Raw genomic sequence first — 20,000 nt, 5'->3', positions numbered from 1 at the left:
TTATCCAAACCATCAAGAAAAAGCTTGTGAATACGGGTGAATGTGACTCTACTCATATACTGTTCAAATCTGGTTTTCTTAATGCCTTCTATAGCTGGAGTGGATTAAGCTTTGTTATTTTACTTCAGTAGTTGGCTTTTTAAATGATAAGGATGGCATGTGTTGACATCCATTTAGCTACATATTCCTGCTTAAAATGCGATATTTCTTGTTAGCTTCAGGACTTTTTTTTTGCAAACATGGTGTATTTTACTCTACTCTCGAGTTCAGACTTTTTTTGAGAATCAGAAGAATTTTTAAAAATTTAAATTTTTTTGGAAAAAATATCCCTTGTACTTTAGCGAAACTCCTTAATATGACAGACAAAGAGAGTCAGCTGTCTGTCCATCTTAGTTTTATTATTGCAAAATTTAGGCAGAAGTATAGAAAATCCATGCAGTGACTTGGAAAAATTTACGAAAAAAATCTCTGCAGTGGGAATCGTATATAGGCAAAGCTTGATTCCTTCATAATGATAATTATTTGACTGTTTACATGTGAGTTATATTTTGGGAAGCGTTGGAAGATGCACAATACATTAAAAAGTCAGAAAATGACAGATTCTTATAGACTCACTGTTTCTTGAATCTTCAATCAAAGAATAAAATGAATTGTGTATTATTATACATTATTATTATTATTATTACATATTATTATTATTATTATTATTATTATTATTCGTAAAAGTCTCATAATAGCATGAGTCACTAAAATATATATTAAAAATATATATACAAAAAGTTTTGTATGTATATTCTTAATATAGATTTACACCTACACTATTGTGGATTTCATTACCATTATTATTATTATTATTATTATTATTATTATTATTATTATTTATTATTATTATTATTATTATTATTCAGAGGATGAACCAACAGGGAGGTACTTAATATTCTTTTAGATCTTCGAGATTTAGCTTTGCTTTTCAAATCCCATTCCAGATTCCCAGAATCATTTCCACTCGCCAGCGCCAGGTACTCGTTCAGGTGCGCCTCTGAAGGGCGTCGATAAACAGCCATGAGTATTCGGGGTTGCTTTGACTTAAATTACTCTGGAAAAAGTTAAAGGCGTTTTCTGTTTTTATTTCAGTTTGACTTGCGTTTCCATGGGTTTATTGCTGAATGAAAAAATATTTCTGTGATTTTGTTGCAGAGTAAATAAGTCATTGGTTTTCATAGTCATGGCTGCTGGAAGAATTCACAATACAGTGTCCGTTTTCCGTTCCGCTTACAAAACTCTCGTGAACGTGACCAAGACCTGCCAATAAGAGCCTTTTCGCAATTCTTTCTTGAAACTTGAACGAGTTTCATCCTCGGGCCCCCGCGCTCTCATAGGAATCCCTCCTCTCTCTCTCTCTCTCTCTCTCTCTCTCTCTCTCTCTCTCTCTCTCTCTCTCTCTCTCACAGATAGTTGCGTGAGAAAAAGGAAGAAGGGGTGGAATCAAAAAGAAAAGCAAAGGAGGTGATGGAGGAAATGAGCATAGAGGGGGAGGTAGAAGTTAAGTATACCTTAGTTTAACCAGACCACTGAGCTGATTAACAGCTCCTAGGGCTGGCCCGAAGGATTAGACTTATTTTACGTGGCTAAGAACCAATTGGTTAGTTAGCAACGGGATCTACAGCTTATTGTGGAAATCGAACCACATTATAGCGAGAAATGAATTTCTATCACCAGAAATAAATTCCTCTAATTCTTCATTGGCGGCCGGAGACTATCTCGGGCCTAGCGAGTACTAGCCTACAACTCTACCGACGTGCCCAACGAGGAGTTAGGGAGGTAGAAGTGTTGTTGTTCGGGTTGGGGGTGGGGAAGGAGGTTATAAATACTGAATGAATTAGAAGAAGGGGTGTTTTTAAAGTAGAAGGTTGTCCGTAAATGAACACAACTTCAAGGAGGCTATTGATTTAAATAGAGTAAATAGTTTAATTTCAACATCACCGGGCTACATAAAAACGCGAAAATAAAATCAGGAAAATCTACAATCTAAACTTGCCAAATAGCTAATATGTTAATAAAATGATGGGATGCCTGTTCATTGTTCAACATAAGCTTGCCAAGAGCGAAATCTTACAGGTATAATATATATATATATATATATATATATATATATATATATATATATATATATATATATATATATATATATATAAATCTTACAGGTATAATATATATATATATATATATATATATATATATATATATATATATATATATATATATATATATATATATATATATATATATATATATATATATATATATATTTGTGTTTGTGGTTTTCCATATACTACTCATATTGCCATATTTTAGCTTGACTTGTAGACTGATTGTCATGCCATACTGCTGTTCTCTCTCTCTCTCTCTCTCTCTCTCTCTCTCTCTCTCTCTCTCTCTCTCTCTCTCTCTCTCTTCAGAAGTATACAACAACCTCACTGCTTAAAATAGATCGTCCCAGATGTGTATTTCGTCGTCAATCGTCAAGGGTGTCCCGAATAATCCAAGTTAATTGACGGATAAACTGATTTATGGTGTCAATTTCCATCTGTGGAATGTTCTCCGACCCTCAGTTGAAGTCGTTTTGTCATGGACGAATTTTCTGCTCGTTCTGCCAACGGCGTCGTGTTCCGTGGTCATTAGGTTTTATTGTTGGGTCACTGAATTGCGGGAGAGAACAGTGTTTCATTTTTATGTCGTCAAAGTGTATGTTTCGATCGCTTAAACTGAATGTGTAACTCGTTCTGAATGCCATTTGGTGAGTTACCATATCGTATGCAATTCACTTCACGTTCGAAATGGTGCGCCTGGTTTCGTTCGTAAGCAACGGAACCATACCGTATGCAGTTCACTTCATGTTCGAATTCGTGCATCTTCGAATTCGTTAGTCTGACTTCATTCGTAAGCAACGGGAGCATATCGTATGCAGTTCGCTTCATGTTCGAATTCGTGCATCTTCGAATTCGTTAGTCTGACTTCATTCGTAAGCAACGGAAGCATATCTTATGCAATACACTCCACGTACGATTTTGTACAACCTTCAAATTCGTTAGTCTGGCTTCGTTCGTAAGTAAAGGAACCATATCATATGCAATTCACTTCATGTTCGAATTCGTGCGCCTCTAGCTTCGTTCGTAGGCAACGGAACCATATCGTTTACAGTTCACTTCATGTTCGAATTCTTGCGGCTCTGGCATTGTTCGTAAGCTACGGAACCATATCACATGCAGTTTACTCATGTTCGAATTCGTGAGTCTGGCTTCGCTCGTAAGGCAACATGAATGTGTGTGTGAGTCAGTTTCGAGTGTCATGCTTTGATGTCACTGTTACCAAGAAACTATTCTAATCGGAGTGGCTATTTGCGTCCGAAATGCATGCGTGCGTGTTAGAGCATATAGGTATATATTTAAACGAACCAGGGCCTGTAACGAGAACATGTATATAATCTATTTTGATTGCACTTACACGTATGTTTGTCTTTTATTAAACGTGCTGTTTTTTATGCCTAATTGCATGTTTTTCGAGGACTACTACTACTACTACTACTACTACTACTACTACTACTACTACTACTACTACTAATAATAATAATAATAATAATAATAATAATAATAATAATAATAATAATAATAATAATTAGATATTCTTGGTATGCTTGACTTTTTCTGTAGTTGCGTACTGTAAGCCGGTGAGGAAAGCAAAAATTATCGTTTAAGACTGTTTCAACAGAACTCTGCTAATACAGGTTAGTCTGGTGTGGTACTTTCATTGTTTTGTATTTTCATTTAGTTTATCGTGACGTTTCCAAGTTTTAAATCACAAATGCTTACTCTTTCTCTCTTTTGAAGGCCAAATGAAAATCGTGTCGTAGTTCATGTGCATCTCTTACAGGTCTTCTCAACCTGTAAAACGTTTGAGTGACTTTAATATTATTGCCATATTTCTTGGCAACTGGAGAGGAAGATAATATAGATTATTTGCCGATTAACTTACAAAACGTTTGAGTGAATTCAATTACAATGTTTCTTGGCAGCTCGAGAGGAAGATAATATCGGATATTTGCCGATTAACTTACATGTACAAATCGCTTGAATGAATTTAATTGCAATGTTTCTTGTCACTGTATAGGAAGATAATACCGGATATTTGCCGATTAACTTACAAGACGTTTGAGTGAATTAAATTACAGTGTTTCATTGCAGCTCGATAGAAGATAATATCGGATATTTGCCGATTAACTTACAAGACGTTTGAGTAAATTTAATTACAATGTTTCATGGCAGCCCGAGAGAAGATAATATCGGATATTTGCCGATTAACTTACAAGACGTTTGAGTAAATTTAATTACAATGTTTCATGGCAGCTCGAGAGAAGATAATATCGGATATTTGCCTATTAGCTTACAAATCGTTTTGAGTGAATTTAATTAAAAATTTTCTTGGCAGCTCGAGAGGAAGATAATATCGGATATTTGCGATTAAATTAACGTTTTGAGTAAGAATTTACAAGGCGTTTGAAGGTCGGAATTTCAATTACAATGTTTCTTGGCAGCTCGAGAGGAAGATAATATCGGATATTTGCCGATTAACTTAGAAAACGTTTGAGTGAATTTAATTACAATGTTTCTTGGCGGCTCGAGAGGAAGATAATATCGGATATTTGCTGATTAACTTACAAGACGTTTGAGTGAATTTAATTACAATGTTTGTTGGCAGCTCGAGAGAAGGATAATATCGGATGTTTGCCGATTAACTTACAAGACGTTTGAGTGAATTTAATTACAATGTTTCTTGGCAGCTCGAGAGAAGATAATATCGGATGTTTACCGATTAACTTAGAAAACGTTTGAGTGAATTTAATTACAATGCTTCTTTGGCAGCTGGAGAGGAAGATAATATCAGATATTTGCCTATTAACTTACGAAGCGCCTGGGTGAATTAAATTACAGTGTTTCACAGCAACTGGAGAGGAAGATAATATAGATTATTACCCGATCCTTCGTTGGCGGAGAGACAGCCTGAGAGGCTGAGGCGATCCACGAATTTTAAATAGACGACTCATCCGTCCTAATTGAATTGCAATTCGCCGGAACAGAGGCTCTCTCCGTGAGGTATATACTTGTCACGGCTAGGATTGGCCCTTGTCTCTTCCAGCTCATAGAAAATTACATTTAATATTCCCTTTGTTTGTTAACGGCAGGAGAGGAATAAAAAGCCCTCCATTAGGGGATGTGCTGTATGTCTGTGAGTCGGGGGTGTAGGTGGAGGGGGTTGTTGGGTATGGGATGGGCAGGTGGAAGGGGTGGGGTTGGAGTATGGGATGGGGAGGGCAGAGGGGGTTTGTATTGGAGGTAGTCCGTAAGTCTGAAACGAGGAAAAGAAGGCCTCGACTGCAATGTCGCCGTTCGTTAAAAAGTATTGGCTGATATAACTTGAGAGAGAGAGAGAGAGAGAGAGAGAGAGAGAGAGAGAGAGAGCGTGGTGCAGGGACCCATTAGAAGAGACAAGGTGGAGGTAAAGGTACGTTCACGGAATAGGTGAAACATACTAGAAAGGAATTTTAAATCAGTGTTATGCTTTTGAGGATTAGAAAGGAATTTTAAATCAGTTTTATTTTTTTGAGGATTAGAAAGGAATTGTAAATTAGTCTTTTTTTTTCCTTGGGGATTTTGCGGGAAGTGAGAGGTACTAAATTTGCGCTTCATAGAATATGTAAGCTTTTCAGAGCCATGGGAATTCAGTAATTTTCCTACCTTTCTCCCAGTTAGGAAAATACGAACACATTGCTTTTGCTAGTAATAGGAATTTTTATTCCACCAGTGAGCTTGAGACACCGTATTCATTTGCTGTGAAACGAATAAGAATGAGCCAGGTTCTTTTGGAAGTTAAGATATAAGTAAACTTTATCATTAGTAATTTATGAAACACAACAACTAAGGTTTCCAGTATTAGAGTTTAAATCAGATTATGCTGTTGAAAGCATCAATAAGTGCATCTTGACACATCCAGAACAGACCTAGTTTAGAAAATCTTCGCTACTCTTTGAAAATGTTGTAGAAAATTTTAAATATTTTCAAGTGCACAACAATGTGACCGAGAAAAATGAAATTAAATGGTCAGGTCGTTTCAGTTCAGTAGTCCGGTCCTATTATTTTGACACTAACCGATACATCTGATCTCTGAATATATTAATAGAAATAATTTTGGAGAAAAATTATATCCAAAAATTTTTGTCATACACTTGAAGCCAAAAAAATAATAAATAAATAAAAACACTATAGGAATGGCATCATAAGTGACTCTTGGACCAGCTAACAATGTATTCATTTACGTGACTCTAGAGATTCTTCAAATACTTTAAAGAGTTTTCAGTCTACTGTTGACGGTGTTTCTGTTCTAAAATAGTATGCTTGTATTAAATAGATTTGAGATTAGTAACTTGTTCTTCCAAAGTACAAAACAAAAACTGGATCTCAAAATTTTTACTAGCATACATACCTTGTCCTCCAAGCTTATTGTACAGGTTGAACAATTTGCCTGATTATATACAGAACTGACCAGACCACGCCTGTTGCCTGTGTGCTTTGATCAGAGACTCCTTGTCATTACTGAACCTGAGAATTTTTCCCTTTGTTTTAATTTGATTACGGAGACTTCTTATTAAACTTGATTTAGTAAGCCAAAGTGTTTTTGGTATTTGTTTAAATTCGAATTCCTACCTGGTTTTAGAATAACTTCATAAAAGTATTTTTCTTATTCCACAGGTACGTGACGTGATAAGCTGCTGTAAATCCGCGTTGGTTAAGTAGAATATAATTCTCTTGTATTTGTTCCTATGCATAGGTGTTGCCTCATATTAATATAAGACGTCTCAACTCTTTTCCTTCGAAGAATTTCGAAGGTAAAAGATATGTTGATCTTTGAAATCCAGTATTGTACCGTTCCGCACTACGTAAATAAAGGCAAATATCCTAAATCATTTTCGTTGGGGATGACCTAATAATTATTATTTTTCTTTTAATTTCTTGGATGATGAAAAAAGTAGGCAGTTCTGACTAAAGTGATAGATATTGCATCCTCTTCATGAGGAATTTATTCAAAGCAGGTAAAAAAGTCTTTGGAGTTTTTTGTTGAAAGAGAGAAAAGGAGGTTTTTGCTCTCTCTCTCTCTCTCTCTCTCTCTCTCTCTCTCTCTCTCTCTCTCTCTCTCTCTCTCTCTCTCTCTCGCCAGAATGTAAGACAGCCCACTTGTATTGATCCTGGAACCTTGTAGAATTTTTTTTTATTGACGTAGGTGCAGTTTTGTCGTTCTAATTTCTCCATTTCTATTTATTTTTTTTTTTTTGTAAAGGATTATAAAGATTTCAGAGAACTCCTTGGGGTCCAATCCTTCAGATATTCCGTCATTATTCTTTGATGCCGAAGCGAATTTTGAATTTCCTTCCTTTTGTCTTTTCTTTTATTGAAAGGTGTTTTGTGTTCCTTCATTTTTATACAGTTTTTCGTGTTCCTGAGTTTTTTATTTTATTTTCATGCACTTCTTTCTTACGGGCATTTTTCAACTTTTATCCGTAGTATTTTAAATCTCTTTTACTGTTAGTGTTTTTTTTTTCATCGGGTCCATTTTCAGTGCTGATGTCTTGAGGAACATCATATATATCAGTTGTAGTTTTTAGATTCACTTATGTACATATATCATTCGTGGACCCTTCGAATGTTCTCTTAATAACCTACAATATCGTCATCAGTGTCATAACCTACAATATCGTCATCCATGTCATAACCTAAAATATCTTCATCCATGTCATAACCTACAATACCGTCATCCATGACACCACCTGCAATATCGTCATCCATCTCATAACCTACAATATCGTCAGCCATGACATTACCTGCAATGTCCGTCATCCATGTCATAACCTACAATATCGTCATCCATGACATATCTTCCAATGTTGTCATCCATGTCATAACCTACAATATCTTCATCTGTGTCACAACCTACAATATCGTCATGAATGTCATAACCTATAATATCGTCATCCATGTCATCACCTACAATATATTAATCCAGGTCAAAACTTACAATATCGTCATTCATGTCTGAACCAGCAATATCGTCATCCATGTCATCACCCACAGTATCGTCATCCAGATCATAACCTACAATATCGTCATCCATGCCGTTACCTGCAGTGTCGTCATCCAAGTCATTACCTACGATATCGTCATCCGTGTCATAACCCACAATGTCATCATCAAAGTCATAACCTGTAATATCGTCATCCATGTCATAACCTGCAATATCGTCATCTATGGCATAACCTGCAATATCGTCACAAGTCATAACCTATAATACCGTCATCCATGTCATAACCTACAATGTCGCCGTCTATGTCATAACCCACAATGTCGTCATCCATGTCATAACCTATAATATCGTCATCCATGTCATAAACTGCAATAATCCATGTCATGTATATGACAAAAGTACGTAGTATATATGGTAATTTCCAATCAAAGCTCATTGAAGGGAAAAGTATTCATTCATCTGGTCTGTATCTCACAGATCTTCCAATTTCCGCTTCGCTGCTGCTACCGGCGGTTCCTAATGTCAGTCTTTTTTATCATTTCGATTAATAATTTTGAAGAGGTAAATAGGGAGCGAGCGGTTGCCTCGTCATTTGATGCAGTAAATAGGAAGCGAGCGGCTATTCCATTTCTGTAGGATTTCATTTCTGTAAGAGGCCTTTTAACGCTGCCTCATTTATTCAATGGAGCGGTAAAGAAAATAATGTGGAAATATTTTACTTTTTTTATCTTTATACAGCCGAGATACTTTATTTATGTTTTTTTTTTTTTTTACTACTGAAGTTTCTTGAATTTAACTGGGTCAGTCTCTCTTTCATAAGAATGAATGGACATGTCTGTGATGTAGATCACATGATAAAAACAAGCTTATTTCGTCATAATTTAGGGTTAAATTCATTACGAAAAAGAGGGAGGAAGATTAAACAAGTTAAAAATGCGCCGAAGTTTCCTCAGCGCAATCGAGTTTTCTGTACAGCATGTAATTAAGGCCACCGAAAACAGATCTGTCTTTCGATGGCCTCGGTATGATGCTGTATGAGCCGCGGCCCATGAATCTTTAACTACGGGCCGGTGGTGGCCTCTCCTATATCGTTGCCAGAAGCACGATTATGGCCAACTCTAACCTCAAATATAATAAAAAATACTGAGGCTAGAGGGCTGGAATATGGTATGTATGATGATTGGAGGGTGGATGATCAACATAGCAATTTGCAGCCCCCTAGCCTCAGTAGTTTTTAAGATCTGAGGGCGGACAGAAAAAGTGCAGACAGAAAAAAGTCCGGACAAAATAAAGTGCGGACGGACAGACAAAGCCGGCACAATAGTTTTCTTTTACAGAAAACTAAGATGAGGATAGTAACATCAATTACTCATTTTAACATTAAACATCGCCAAAGCAACTTTATTCTTCACACCGAAAGAGGGTTTTATCGAGTGATAAAGTAGCGTAAATCTTTTTAGTGACACGTTCGCGAGTAGTAGTGAGTCGTCAAATGTTTGTGTGATCTGACTCAAGTGTGTGCAATTGATCTCTGTTGCAAGAGAGGCATAGTTGCCAACAGAGTAAACAGGGGAGTATTGATGGTATGGCAGTGGCTGTGTTTACTTAGTCTGGATGTTGTCGTTTGTTCTTACGTCTACGTGGATGCTGTTTCTCTTTGTGCTCGATCTCTACTGAAGCAACATTTTCTGAGTGTTAAATGGAAGTGATTTTGTCAATAATTCGTTTTCTGTTTCATATATTGGTCCTCTTGGTATGCAAACGATATTGGTTAAACTTCCACAACCATGAGCTCATTTGATTCATAATCTCACAAGTATTTCAATATCCAGTCAATTTTTTTTATTCTCTGGTTGTCATAGAAGCTGGATATGTCTGTTTAGAGGAATAAACATTGCACACAAAAGATTATGCTGTAGCTTTACAGAAATTCCTGGGTTCCGTTGGTTGAAAGAAATTTTTGCTGGAGGCCAGGGGAGGCTTTAGATGTGCATCTCTCTAACGCATTATTCTCTCTCTCTCTCTCTCTCTCTCTCTCTCTCTTGTTAGTATGTATTTGTATATAGGTTAATATAAAAAATATATATGTGTGTGTGTGGGTGTGTGGGTGTATGAATGTGTGATATTTAGACTTTGTTCCCATTGGCATTAATATTTTACAGCCCTATCTGGATGGCATACTGGCTAATGTGAGCAAGGGGGAAGAAATGAGTGTCATGCTAGTGTGTTAAGTAGCCTGGTGTTCTGATCCCTACACAAACTCGAGAGGAACATCGAAGATCAATGATCGGAAGGTGAAAGCTGATAATTGGGTCGAGAGAAATTCTCCATTTTCCATTGGTGTTTTGATTAGAGGTTTCATTCGGTAAGGGGCCAGTCATTATGGAGAAAAGGGTTATTTCTTCAAGTGAAGCCTTGCGAGGCTAGTCAGGGCTGCCGGTACTGGTAATATAAACGTGGAAATGCATTCTATTTATATTTACCGATAACATCTAAACGTGTGTCAGTCTAGTGTCCCCATTTGGGAAATGAGTCAAAAGTAGTTCTGGTGTAAAATTGAATCTGTTTTTCGAGGAAGTGAGTCTGCAGTATTATTTAGCTCATGGTTGCCGTTCCACGTATTCACACGCACACAACTGAAAAAGTATAAGAAAGCAGTGCTTTCATCCAGTCACCAAAGACCGATCAAAGCAGAACAAACAATATACCTGCCTTTAGTAGTCGAGTTCCTGGCTTGGTCAGTCCGAAAGAACGAACGCTTTCGCTATGAGAGAGAGAGAGAGAGAGAGAGAGAGAGAGAGAGAGAGAGTATCGATTCCTACTTTTATTTCTCAAAGTAGTATTCATATTTCAAATCTATGCACGCAACTGATCCTTTGTTGGCGGATCTGAGTCAAATTAAAGCATATATTTTTCATGCCAAAAGCATTAAATCAATAACTGAGTAAGAACTTCAGCAGAACTAAAAGAAGCAAGTGAGAGTCTAATCCTTGAGAACAACGGAGCGTGTAGCTTGGGAGAGGAAATGCAAATTTCCTCCAAAAAAAGAGAGGAAAAAAATAAGCGTTTTAAGTCAGTTCGGCAGATCGCAAGCACTCCGCGTGAATTACGGCCTCAGACTTAGCCGGCTTCTGTCTCGCCTTTGATCTTAACGGTACGTTTGGCATCCGCATTCAGAAGGTTTTGGGGAGTCTTCGATCGAAAGATGTTTCTTGGGAGGAATTGAAAGCATTCTTACAGAAACGGAATCCATTTTTTAAGGAAATTTTCCGCGGCAGTTTACTAGCTAAAGGTAAATGAAACTCAGAGAGAGAGAGAGAGAGAGAGAGAGAGAGAGAGAGAGAGAGAGAGAGAGAGAGAGAAGGAGAGAGATGTTACAAGGAGAATTTGAAAGAATTCTTATAAAGAAGTCCAGTTTATAAGGAAATATTCCTCAACAGCTTGTACGTAAAAAGTAATTCAGGCGGAGAGAGAGAGAGAGAGAGAGAGAGAGAGAGCATTCTTCCAAAAACTGATTCCAGTTCTTACGGAAATTTTCCACAGCAGCTTACTGACTGAAAGTAATCCAGAGAGAGAGAGAGAGAGAGAGAGAGAGAGAGAGAGCAAATTAAAGACGATAGTAAATCCAGGAGGGAAAGACGCTTTCTAGACACATGAATAGAGTAAATGAAAGAAAATCTTGACTGAAGTTTCGTTGTATGGTTAACAAAACTTTCACAATGTAAAATGTATAGCGCAATTGTGTCTCATCTCAGCCATTATATATATATATATATATATATATATATATAAATATATATATATATATATATATATATACATATATATATATATATATGTATATGTATATGTATATATATATATATATATATATATATATATATATATATATATAATTTATATATATATAAGTTTTGCAATAGTTTTAAATTGTTTGATTTTGAAGAATTTCGCATCTTTTACCAAAAATTTCATACCTTCAGAGTGTTTGAAATTTGCGATTTTTAGCTTGGTTTTCGTACGTTGGTTGTTTTATTATATTAGAAAGAAAAGGCATTTGCTGGAGTATAAGCATTCAGATCTTGCTTTTATATTATTTCTCTAATTCTGAGAATATTTAAAATATTTTTTGACCACTTTATATTTGATTATGAAATTATTTACTTTGGAAATTTTCCGGTTCTTCAGTAAACTTCTTTTTTTTACTTCTCTTCGTTTTTTAAGCAAGTATATTACGTTTAAATAATTAACTGGGTTTTTATAATCTGTGTCCTTTATCATGAGTAATTACCCTGCGAGATTAGAAGCTATTAAAGTAAAGTTACGAAAACAATTATACCTGTTGCAAAACATGTATTATTTTCATGGAAGTAAATATTTTGACTGTAATCTCCCAGAGGTGAGTGATTATCATATTATCCTGGTGATTAAAGTAATTTACTTATATAAATGCAATAATTAGTGCTTAAAACGAAACTAATTCATTTTAATATTGCGAAGCATTTTTTTATGTAATTCACCCAATTAATGGAAGTTCTAAGAAGACAGGATTATCAGTCGCGTTTCATGGCTGTAAAGTACACGGGAAGCTGGTCGTCTGACTCTTTAACATCTCTGCTTGTCCTTTGTTTATTCCTTATTTATTATTTATTTCTTCTTCGTTTTTTCTCCTATTTTTCTTTCGTCCTGATGGGACTTTATTGTCGCCGACCGGATGTCTCGTTTTCTCTTCCCACTGTGACATCCTTCCGATTGTTATGACATAAGCTCTCTCTCTCTCTCTCTCTCTCTCTCTCTCTCTCTCTCTCTCTCTCTCTCTCTCTCTCTCTCTCATATCCGCGTGCTGTTGGAAGTTGGACTTGTGCCTCAGTGTGGCTTTTCATTGCCAGTGTCACTGGAAAGTGGTGGCACTCGGCCAATTTTCCTTCCTGGTCGCTTGTGCCAGCAGAGGCATCCGGAGGAGGAGGAGGAGGAGGAGGAGGAGGAGGAAGGGCAGTGGCATCCCTCCTCATATGTCTCTGTCAGGCCGTGAAGATATGCACTGGACGCTGCCTTGTTTCCGTTTCAAGAATTGTTATATATTAGGAAACCGAGCGCGAAGAATTTGTTTTCTTCTTTCTAGGCTATTTCTTTCAGCTGTTTCCATTTTACCTAATTTTTTCTCTTCTTTCTAAGCTGTTTCAGCTGCTTTTTACCTAATTTTTCTCTTCTTTCTAAGCTGTTTCCAGCCTGCTATTTTACCTAATTTTTCTCTTCTTTCTAAGCTGTTTCCAGCTGCTATTTTACCTAATTTTTTCTCTTCTTTCTAAGCTGTTTCCAGCTGCTATTTTACCTAATTTTTTCTCTTCTTTCTAAGCTGTTTCCAGCTGCTATTTTACCTAATTTTTTCTCTTCTTTCTAAGCTGTTTCCAGCTGCTATTTTACCTAATTTTTTCTCTTCTTTCTAAGCTGTTTCCAGCTGCTATTTTTTACTTTTTTTCTTCTTTCTAAGCTGTTTCCAGCTGCTAACTAATTTTTCTCTTCTTTCTAAGCTGTTTCCAGCTGCTATTTTACCTAATTTTTTCTTCTTTCTAAGCTGTTTCAGCTGCTATTTTACCTAATTTTTCTCTTCTTTCTAAGCTGTTTCCAGCTGCTATTTTACCTAATTTTTCTCTTCTTTCTAAGCTGTTTCCAGCTGCTATTTACCTAATTTTTCTCTTCTTTCTAAGCTGTTTCCAGCTGCTATTTTACCTAATTTTTCTCTCTTTTTTCTAAGCTGTTTCCAGCTGCTATTTTACCTAATTTTCTCTTCTTTCTAAGCTGTTTCCAGCTGCTCTTTACCAACCTAATTTTTCTCTTCTTTCCTAAGCTGTTTAGCTGCTTTTATCTAATTTTTCTCTTCTTTCTAAGCTGTTTCAGCTGCTATTTTATCTAATTTTTTCTTCTTCTTTCTAAGCTGTTTCCAGCTGCTATTTTACCTAATTTTTCTCTTCTTTCTAAGCTGTTTCAGCTGCTATTTTATCTAATTTTTCTCTTCTTTCTAAGCTGTTTCCAGCTGCTATTTTTACCTAATTTTTTCTCTTCTTTCTAAGCTGTTTCCAGCTGCTATTTTACCTAATTTTTCTCTTCTTTCTAAGCTGTTTCCAGCTCTATTTTACCTAATTTTTCTCTTCTTTCTAAGCTGTTTCCAGCTGCTATTTTACTAATTTTTCTCTTCTTTCTAAGCTGTTTCCAGCTGCTATTTACACTAATTTTTCTCTTCTTTCTAAGCTGCTATTTTACCTAATTTTTTCTCTTCTTTGTTTCAAGCTAATTTTTCTCTTTTTCTAAGCTGTTTCCAGCTGCTATTTTACCTAATTTTTTCTCTTCTTTCTAAGCTGTTTCCAGCTGCTATTTTACCTAATTTTTTCTCTTCTTTCTAAGCTGTTTCAGCTGCTCTTTTACCTAATTTTTTCTCTTCTTTCTAAGCTGTTTCCAGCTGCTATTTTACCTAATTTTTTCTCTTCCTTTCTAAGCTGTTTCCAGCTGCTATTTTATCTATTTTTTCTCTTCTTTCTAAGCTGTTTCAGCTGCTTTTACCTAATTTTTCTACCTAATTTTTTCTCTAATTTTTTTCTTTCTAAGCTGCTAATTTTTCTCTTCCAGCTGTTTCCAGCTTTTACACTAATTTTTCTCTTCTTTCAAGCTGTTTCCAGCTGCTATTTACTAATTTTTCTCTTCTTTCCTAAGCTGTTTTATTTTACCTAATTTTTCTCTTCTTTCTAAGCTGTTTCCAGCTGCTATTTATAATTTTTCTCTTCTTTCTAAGCTGTTTCCAGCTTTTTTCTTCTTCTTTTAAGCTGTTTCCAGCTGCTATTTTACCTAAGCTGTTTCCAGCTGCTATTTTACCTAATTTTTTTCTTCTTTCTAAGCTGTTTTTTGCCTAAAGCTGTTTCCAGCTGCTATTTTACCTAATTTTTTCTCTTCTTTCTAAGCTGTTTCCAGCTGCTATTTTACCTAATTTTTTCTCTTCTTTCTAAGCTGTTTCCAGCTGCTATTTTACCTAATTTTTTCTCTTCTTTCTAAGCTGTTTCCAGCTGCTATTTTCTTTCTAACCTATTTTTTTTCTCTCTTCTTTCTAAGCTGTTTCCAGCTGCTATTTTACCTCATTTTTTCTTCTTTCTAAGCTGTTTCCAGCTGCTTTTTTACCTAATTTTTCTCTTCTTTCTAAGCTGTTTCCAGCTGCTATTTTACCTAATTTTTCTCTTCTTTCTAAGCTGTTTCCAGCTGCTATTTTACCTAATTTTTTTCTCTTCTTTCTAAGCTGTTTCCAGCTGCTATTTTATCTAATTTTTCTCTTCTTTTTCTAAGCTGTTTCCAGCTGCTATTTTACCCTAATTTTTTCTTCTTTCTAAGCTGTTTCCAGCTGCTATTTTACCTAATTTTTTCTCTTCTTTCTAAGCTGTTTCCAGCTGGTATTTTACACTAATTTTTCTCTTCTTTCTAAGCTGTTTCCAGCTGCTATTTTATCTAATTTTTCTCTTCTTTCTAAGCTGTTTCCAGCTGCTATTTTAATTTCATTTTTCTCTAAGCTGCTATTTTTAATTTTTTCTCTTCTTTAAGCTGTTTCCAGCTGCTATTTTACCTAATTTTTCTCTTCTTTCTAAGCTGTTTCCAGCTGCTATTTTACCTAATTTTTCTCTTCTTTCTAAGCTGTTTCCAGCTGCTATTTACCCTAATTTTTTCTCTTCTTTCTAAGCTGTTTCAGCTGCTATTTTACCTAATTTTTTTTTCTCTTCTTTCTAAGCTGTTTTCAGCTGCTATTTTACCTAATTTTTCTCTTCTTTCTAAGCTATTTCCAGTTGCTATTTTACCTAATTTTTCTCTTCTTTCTAAGCTGTTCCAGCTGCTATTTTACTAATTTTTTTCTCTTCTTTCTAAGCTGTTTCCAGCTGCTATTTTACCTAATTTTCTCTTCTTTCTAAGCTGTTTCAGCTGCTATTTTACCTAATTTTTTCTCTTCTTTCTAAGCTGTTTCCAGCTGCTATTTTCTAATTTTCTCTTCTTTTCTAAGCTATTTCCAGCTGCTATTTTATCTAATTTTTCTCTTCTTTTCTAAGCTGTTTCCAGCTGCTATTTTACCTGATTTGTCTCTCATCTCTAAGCTATTTCCCAGTTGCTATTTTACTATTTTTCTCTTCTTTCTAATTTTCCAGCTTATTTTCTTCTTTCTTTCTAAGCTGTTTCCATTTTTTACTAATTTTACCTGATTTTTCTATTTCTAATTTTTCTCTTCTAAGCTGTTTCCAGCTGCTATTTTTAATTTTTCTCTTCTTTCTATGCTGTTTCATTTTTTCTAATTTTTCTCTTCTTTCTAAGCTGTTTCCAGTTGCTATTTTACCTATTTTTTCTCTTCTTTCTAAGCTGTTTCCAGTTGCTATTTTACCCTCATTTTTGTTCTCTCATCTCTAAGCTATTTTTCATTTTTCTCTTCTTGCTAGCTTTTAGTTGCTATTTTACCTTATTTGTTCTCTCATTCTAAGCTATTTCCAGTTGCTATTTTAAATTATTTGTTCTCTTCTTTCTAAGCTATTTCCAGTTGCTATTTTACCTATTTTTTCTCTTCTTTCTAAGCTGTTTCCAGTTGCTATTTTACCTGATTTGTTCTCTCATCTCTAAGCTATTTCCAGTTGCTATTTTAAATTATTTGTTCTCTTCTTTCTAAGCTATTTCCAGTTGCTATTTTACCTCATTTTTTCTTTTCTTTCTAAGCTATTTCCAGTTGCTATTTTACCTAATTCGTTCTCTTCTTTTTAAGCTATTGCCAGTTGCTATTTTACCTAATTTGTTCTCTTCTTTTTAAGCTATTGCCAGTTGCTATTTTACCTAATTTGTTCTCTCATTTCTAAGCTAGTTGCTATTTTACCTAATTTGTTCTCTTCTTTTTAAGCTATTTCCAGTTGCTATTTTACCTAATTTGTTCTCTCATTTCTAAGCTATTTCCAGTTGCTGTTGTACCTAATTTGTTCTCTTCTTTCTAAGCTATTTCTAGTTGCTATTTTACCTAATTTTTCCCTTCTTTTTAAGCTGTTTCCAGTTGCTATTTTGCCTGATTTGTTCTCTCATCTCTAAGCTATTTCTAGTTGCTATTTTATCTAATTTGTTCTCTTCTTTCTACACTATTTCCAGTTGCTATTTTACCTAACTTGTTCTTTTCTTTCTAAGCTATTTCCATTTGCTATTTTACTTAATTTGTTCTCTTCTTTCTAAGCTATTTCCAGTTGCTACTTTACCTAATTTGTTCACTCATCTCTAATCTTTTTCTAGTTCCTATTTTACCCAATTTGTTCTCTTCTTTCTAAGCTATTTCCAGTTGCTATTTTACCTCATTTGTTTTCTTCTTTCTAAGCTATTTTCATTTGCTATTTTACTTAATTTGTTCTTTTCTTTCTAAGCTATTTCCAGTTGCCATTTTACCTAAGTAGGAAGCACGGGGAGATCTACCCTAGCCACCGTCTAAGGAACTTATTATCTTAAAATCAAGTTAATGAAATCACAATTCAATAATATTTTGTCGTAGCAGTGAGTACGACTTAGACAAATTTGCCCATTTCGGTGTTAACGTAAATTCTGACTCTGCATTTGACTCTGTCTTCACAATTCTTTTTTTATTCTAATAATTTAATTGCATTTTTGTCAGTTTTTATTTAATAGTTTCTTAATTTATTTGTTCTTTTTCATAAGCGATCTCTTCTTTCTGTATTTCCTATTACATTCTGTTATTTCTTCCTAATAATGAACACCATATTCTTTGGAAGCTTGAATTTTAAGTCAGTGGCCCCTGTGGACCTTTTCCATAAGGATATGTTTCATCTTCTGGATAATAATAATAATAATAATAATAATGATAATAATAATAATAATAATAATAATAATAATAATAATAATAATAATAAACTATTTCGTCCTTGGCCCATAACCCTACAATCTACAAAAATTATCATGAATCCATCCATAACTTTTTGTAAAACCAAATCCGGATCCGGATGTTTCAGTAGCGGTTATATTTTTGTAATTACCAAAGAGGAGAAATTCATTAAACCTTTTTCTCCCCTCTTAACTTGGCTACTGTAGATTTGGCTTTTGCGTTTTCAATATAATTTTATTAATTCCGGATGGGATTCTTTTTTCGTTATTTATATGGGGATTCTCTTTTATTTATTATTATTATTATTATTATTATTATTATTATTATTATTGTGTGTATTATATTATTTATTAGCAATAGCTTTGCATCACGTCTGAAAAGTGCTGTATAATTAAAACAGGTCATCATTAATTTGGACACTAGGGAATCTACATATATCTATACACAGACACAGACACACACACACACACATATATATATATATATATATATACAGTATATATATATATATATGTATATATATATATATATATATATATATATATATATATATATATATATATATATATATATATATATGATAATATATATATACATAGAGAGAGAGAGAGAAAGAGAGAGAGAGAGTTAAGAGTGAAATACATTTATTCCCTACGGGTGTATAGTCCATTCATATAACATTCTGAAACCCATAAAAGAAATACAACTTACATCGTTGTGATATATACACAGTAATTTCTCTCTCTCTCTCTCTCTCTCTCTCTCTCTATATATATATATATATATATATATATATATATATATATATATATATATATATATATATATATATATATATATATATATATATATATATATATATATATACATATACATATATATATATATATATATATATACATATAGACACACACACACACACACACACACACTATATATATATATATATATGAAATTTTATCACATTTGATTTTTATACAATCATGAAGCTACAAATAACATTATCGAAATCCACCTATAAAAGTATATCTCCGTTGGACATTGTCGGGGAATTTATATAGTGATAAATTCATTTATCTTATATAAATTCCTCTGACAATTCCAACGGAGAACTCTAATGGATTCTGATACTCTCTCTCATTTGTCTCTTCTATATTATATATATATATATATATATATATATGTGTGTGTGTGTGTGTGTGTGTGTGTGTGTGTGTGTGTGTTATATATAGTGTGAGCATGTGTGATAGAGAGAGATGTGTGATACAGAGAGAGAGAGAGAGAGAAAGAGGATTTTATTTACAAAATACTACTTCAGTGGTAATAATTTCCTTTACTAGATATTAAGCATACGTATATATTTAAGATAATGTTTATTTCAGTACTGGTTTTACATCAAAAGCAAATGAAATCAAGAAAAAATATATTGCATTAATCTTACTTCCTCTCTCTCTCTCTCTCTCTCTCTCTCTCTACTCTCTCTCTCTATATATATATATATATATATATATATATATATATATATATATATATATATATATATATATATATATATATATACTATATATGCGTGTGCGTGTTGTGTCCATTTTATGTATGATTGATATATATATATATATATATATATATATATATATATATATATATATATATATATATATATATATATATATATATATATATAAATATATATAAAGAAGAGAGAGAGAGAGAGAGAGAGAGTTTATACAAATACCCCGTCCACAGCTATTTCAGTTATCAAGTTTTGTCAACAAAAATTAGTTTTATTGTTTAGAATTTTGCCCAAAATTTTCCCAGTGCCGGTACCGATTCGGAAAAAAGTTGGTGACGGTTTCAGGTAACTGACTGAGGTATTTTTCACTTACGCGGAGCGGTGGCTGATATAAAGTTTCGATTTTAGTTATTTGCGGTATTTATTGTGATGTTTTCCAGCTTGCTCTTGTAGTACTTGAAGCATGAATCT

The sequence above is a fragment of the Macrobrachium rosenbergii genome, chromosome 51, assembly GCF_040412425.1.
Source record: "Macrobrachium rosenbergii isolate ZJJX-2024 chromosome 51, ASM4041242v1, whole genome shotgun sequence".
Classification (NCBI taxonomy): domain Eukaryota; kingdom Metazoa; phylum Arthropoda; class Malacostraca; order Decapoda; family Palaemonidae; genus Macrobrachium; species Macrobrachium rosenbergii.
This window is presented reverse-complemented; position numbering follows the sequence as displayed.